We start from the raw sequence: 5881 nt of genomic DNA on the forward strand, positions 1-5881 counted from the left end.
AGGCATTACTGATGTCTGGGTAAAAGATTATTTTAGTATCTTCATGTTCTATTGGCTTTCCCTCTCTTATATTATTCCCGACTGTTTTGAAAACCTATTCTCGATCTTGGTATCTTAAAAATTTAATCAACACAGATCTTGGCTTTTGATTAGCCGAGGGTTTCGTTCTTAGAGCCCTATGTGCTCTTTCTATTTCCATCGGACCTTGTTTATCTATTCCCAGAGTGGTCACTATCCAATCTTGAAAAAAGTTAATTGGGTCTTCCCCCTCCACTTCCTCTGGCAAACCAACAATTTTAACATTATTTCTCCTGCTATAGTTTTCCAAGGCATCCAACTTCTCCGCCGTCTTTTTGCTTTCAAATGCTGCTGCAGTAATACTGTCTTCATTTTTATCCACTCTAGATTTTAACATTTCATTTTCCATTTGCATATTATCCACTTTATTTGTCACTGTTTGAAATTTCTCCTCCATTTTTTTCAAAGCCTTACGAAATTTCTTGTTATCTCTCCTCATTAATTTGTTATCTCCTTCAATTTTCTTGAGCCTGTTAATAATTTCTTGAAGCATCGTTTTCATATTAGTCTCTGTATCTTCTTGCTTTTCTACTTCTTCCTCATTTCCACTTCCACTGCTAGTGGAGTCTCCCGTTACCTCATCGTCACTCGAGTCCGAAACTCCAGACAAAACATCTGCAGCCTCTCGGCAAACAGTGGGCCTTTTTGGTAACTCACGGCGACTCTCTCGTGTTTTGACCCGAGTCAAAGAGCGCTTGCTGGGAGTAGTAGACTCCAGCTTCATACCGGAGCCCTCCCCAGACTCACCGCCTGCCGAGGGGTCACCAAATCTAGACCCCTGCTCCATCAGAGCTGTGGTTGCATGTTGCATGTCTTGTTGCATTTATTAGTAATACATGTATAATCGATGTGTAATAGAGGATGATGAAAGTTGTCGGGGTCTGTGTGCCCCAGAAGCAGCTGCATGCAAGGTTTTCAATGCACCTGCACCTCACCGTAATTGTGCAGGAGTTAATAACCTCGATCCACATTGGATCCGAATTCCTGTTTTACTGGCTATAGTGTGTCATGTCCATAACCAGAGAACTGAGCTGACTTTGAAAAATCAATTCCAAATTAATTTATTTTCGCGATTATAATGTGTGTTGAATTGTTAAACTTTTGAACCACTAAATCTATTCTAATTTTATTATGATATCTAATTTTATATAATATCTTCTATTCTTCCTCCTCCGAAGCCTTCTCGAGGTCGGAGGAATCCAGCGCCACTTCCTGGTAGTCCTTCTCCAGCGACGCCATGTCCTCCCGCGCGTCCTGGAACTCCCCTTCCTCCAGCCCCTCTCCCACGTACCAGTGGACAAAAGCTCGCTTGGCGTACATCTTGTCAAACTTGAGGTCGAGGCGGGTCCACGCCATGGAGATGGCGGTGGTGTTGCTCAGCATGCAGAGGGCGCGTTGCACCTTGGCCAGGTCGCCCCCTGGCACCACGGTAGGGGGCTGGTAGTTGATGCCCACCTGCAACGCGCAAACATTGAATTAAATCCCACACTTGTGTCTCAACTCTTAGTTCGTTAGTCCCAACTCTTTCGCTCTGAAAACCCGCTGCCGCGGGACAAATGCAATGCGGTTTTCCCGCAAGGTGGCGTTGTAAGGCGGGAGGGATGCAATAAGAAGTGATGCAATTATTTACTTCCTGTACCACCAAACGTCGAACGTTTCCTGCAGTAGTCGATCTGAAGGATTACTTGGCAAAATGTACCAATTCATACCATTGGGTCACTGCCGTCTACGTGCACAACAATCCTATCAATCCCATCCTCCCCCTGCTCCTTCGATAGCGCCTCCTTCAGGCTTGTGCCGAACCTGAGCAATTGATGCCGGGATTCAAGGATTGAGTTGGGAAAATTGACAAGAAATATTCATTTGGATGTGTGCTGGGATCAGGATGGCTTGAGGTGTTGTTGAGGGAGCGCACAGGTAGGGTGGGGGGGGGGGGGGGGAGGGAGGTTTTCTGTCCAATTATTGTGAAAGAAAGTTGGGTCATTTATTAAACAGATGTAGATGAACGATTTTTCTGGGGTATTGCTTTTTAGAAGGCAATGTCCAATCTTCCCATCGGGTCATGTTATCCTAAACCCTCCACTCACCTTGAACCCGGTCGGGCACCAGTCCACGAACTGGATGGAGCGCTTGCTCTTGATGGTGGCGATGGAGGAGTTTACGTCCTTGGGCACCACGTCCCCGCGGTACAGCATGCAGCACGCCATGTACTTGCCCTGGCGGGGATCGCACTTCACCATCTGGTTGGCCGGCTCGAAGCAAGAGTTGGTGATTTCGGGGACCGACAGTTGCTCGTGGTAAGCCTTCTCCGCCGAGATGAGGGGCGCGTAGGTGGCGAGCGGGAAGTGTATGCGCGGGTAAGGGACCAGGTTGGTTTGGAACTCAGTCAGGTCCACGTTGAGGGCGCCGTCGAAGCGCAGCGAGGCGGTGATGGACGACACGATCTGCGCCATCAGGCGGTTGAGGTTGGTATAGGTGGGGCGCTCGATGTCCAGGTTCCGCCGGCACACGTCGTAAATGGCCTCGTTGTCCACCATGAAGGAGCAATCGGAGTGCTCCAGGGTGCAGTGGGTGACCAGCACGGCGTTGTAGGGCTCGACTACGGCGGTGGAGATCTGAGGCGCCGGGTAGACGGAAAACTCCAGCTTGGATTTCTTACCGTAGTCGACGGAGAGTCTCTCCATGAGGAGGGAGGTGAAACCCGAGCCGGTGCCGCCGCCGAAACTGTGGAAGATGAGGAACCCCTGGAGTCCGGTGCACTGGTCGGCCTGAGGGAAGGAAAGCGGGAATCGTGAATAGAATACCGGATATAACGTTCGTGAGCTGGGATGAGATTGTTCTTTCACTTCCACTTAACACGTACATAGAGAATATGTTTGCAGTCAAGGATCGACCTATATGTCTGCATTGGACACAACGCACATGTTATAAACTTATAACATTCGCATTAGGCACCATTCGGAATACGCAAAGCTGTTCTGGACATCGAGGTTTAAGCAAGGGCGCAGAATGAATTTACTAGAAAGATTGCTTCGTCGATTCGAGGGTAGCAGAAAAGGTTAAGGAAAGCATTGGCAAGTTGGGAGTGTGTTCTCTGAAACATGGGAGGATGAGCGGAGACATGATAAAAGTGTATAAAATATGAAAGGCATAGATGGGATATCATTTTTCCGAACGCCTTTTGCATTACGCAAATGTCAACTTGGAAGGGTAAAGTCAGCAGGTATTTTCGGTGCACAATAGAAATTCTAGGGGGGTTCCCGGACAAGAAACTGATCCCGGAAATGCGGCAGTAACGAACGTATTATATGAAGTTCTATTGCGAATCAACTTACCACCTTCCGGATTCGATCCAGGACTAAGTCCACGATCTCCTTGCCGATGGAGCAGTGACCCCGGGCGTAGTTATTGGCCGCGTCCTCCTTTCCGGTGATGAGCTGCTCGGGGTGGAATAGCTGCCGGTAAGTACCGGTACGCACCTCATCTACAGGGGAGGGGAGCAGAGAACGGTTAATTAACCAGCGTGGCATGATGGCGGCGGCTCTGAGACAATCCGTGATCAATCGCCCGCCATTCCAAATTACCGATCACCGTGGGCTCCAAGTCGACGAACACAGCCCGCGGGACGTGCTTGCCCGCCCCCGTCTCGCTGAAGAAGGTGCTGAACGAGTCGTCACCGCCTCCGATGGTCTTGTCGCTGGGCATCTGTCCATCCGGCTGGATCCCATGCTCCAGGCAATACAGCTCCCAGCAAGCGTTGCCGATCTGGCACCCGGCCTGGCCGATGTGGACTGAAATACACTCGCGCTGGAGGCGATGGGAAATAACACAAATACAATATTTACAATTACAACTCATTGACACCAGAGGGACTGGGGCCGTAACAGATGCTGGATCACCTATCCCTTCTCAATTGTAGTAGATGCTTTCTACGACACCCCGTTCGCCAATAAATAAGAACATAAAAAAACAAAATACACGTTGAACATTTGTGGAAGACGCGATCGATTGGGGGCAAGGTAAAGATGCGGATGAGGAACCAATGTGTCCCAATAGACAATAGACAATAGGTGCAAGATTAGGCCATTCGGCCCCTCGAGCGAGCACCGCCATTCAATGTGATCATGGCTGATCATTCTCAATCAGTACCCCGTTCCTGCTTTCTCCCCATACCCCCTGACTCCACTATCCTTAAGAGCTCTATCTAGCTCTCTCTTGAATGTATTCAGAGAATTGGCCTCCACTGCCCTCTGTGGCAGAGAATTCCACAGATTCACAACTCTCTGACTCAAAAAGTTTTTCCTCATCCCTGTTCTAAATGGCCTACCCATTATTCTTAAACTGTGGCCCCTGGTTCTGGACTGCCCCAACATTGGGAACATGTTTCCTGCCTCTAACATGTCCAACCCCTTAATAATCTTATACGTTTCACGTCCCTGTTCTACTTGGATGTGATCTCGGTTAGCGACACCTCCGCTCAAGGTGTGAATGGATCCTCCGGTCAACAGATAAAACCGGACGTGAAAGGTGATTGGTGACCGCTGCGCTGTGTGGCCCGGCTCGATGGAACGCGGCGGCGCTGGGGTTCTGTCACGTGGGCTTACCATCCTCTCTCTCTGTTGTTGCGGCGGTCGGTGGCGGATTTCGCCGCTCGCCCTATTTATACCGCCGGCCCGCCCAGCAATAACGGCCTCTGATTGGCCTCTCGGGACAATTGACCGCGGTTGCTCGGAGACATTGTAGTAAACAAAGGCCGGCGGATTGTCCGCGGTGATGCGCGTCACACCTGAGCTGACGAATAGCACTTAGCAACAAGCAAGTCAGGTTTGTCTACGTCATTTCAGCTAGCATCATCCAGCCACCAACCCCTCCCCCAACGCGCCCACCTAATCCCATCAGCGAGTGGAATAATATGGCACAGAAACAGGCCTTTCGGCCCACCAGTCATCCTCACTAACGCATCCACACTAATCCCATTGCTCGGCTCTGCGTAGTGGTTTCAATACCACTCTGCGGAAAATAATCCTTACATCTTTTTTCAGTCTCTACCTTCCACCCATACCCTCTGGTCTACAAAGGAGTAGGCCATGGGCCAGAAAACACGCCAGTGCCTCTACTTTCTCCGAAGCGTAGCTGAATTCCCCATGTGTCCAATTAATAGTCCCAAGTTCAGGATGCATCACAGCTTGGTTTGGCAACAGCTCTGACAAAGACCGCGAAAGATGGCAGAGGATCGTGGATGTAGCCCAGTCCATCAGAAAGACCAACTTCTCCCATGAGCTTCATATACACTTCACGTCCTCTGGGGAAAGCAGCCAACATAATCAAGTACCACACACACACACACACACACACACACACACACAACCACACACACACACACACACGCACACACACACACACACACACACACACACAACCACACACACACACACACACACACACACGGCCAAGTGGGGGCGTGGCTGCGTTCTGCAGCTGCGGCTCACCGGCAGTCTCTCTGTCTTTTTTTTGTTTTGTCTTTGTTATCGTTTAAATGTTTCTTTTCATTTATTTTTAACTCTGTACATGTGGGGAGGGGGGGGGGGGGGGTGGGGAAACCTTTTTTTCCAATCTCCTCCTCAACGGAGATGCGACCTTTACCGTGTTGTGTCTCCGTTCGCGCTACGGCCTAACACCGTGGAGTTGGCGGCCTCCAGCTGGGATCGACCTTGAAGACTCCGGTCGCAGGGCCTGGACTTACCATCTCGGAGGCTTCGGCCGTGGGCCCTGCAGACCGCAACATCTGGAGTTCGCAGGTCCC

General features: G+C 50.1%; 1 pseudogene; it reads right to left on the reverse strand.

Moving 5' to 3' along the window:
* Positions 1-1236: 1236 nt before the first annotated feature.
* Positions 1237-4816, reverse strand: LOC144611150 (tubulin alpha chain-like; annotated as a pseudogene).
* Positions 4817-5881: the final 1065 nt, after the last annotated feature.

The sequence above is a fragment of the Rhinoraja longicauda genome, chromosome 39 (assembly GCF_053455715.1).
Source record: "Rhinoraja longicauda isolate Sanriku21f chromosome 39, sRhiLon1.1, whole genome shotgun sequence".
Classification (NCBI taxonomy): domain Eukaryota; kingdom Metazoa; phylum Chordata; class Chondrichthyes; order Rajiformes; family Arhynchobatidae; genus Rhinoraja; species Rhinoraja longicauda.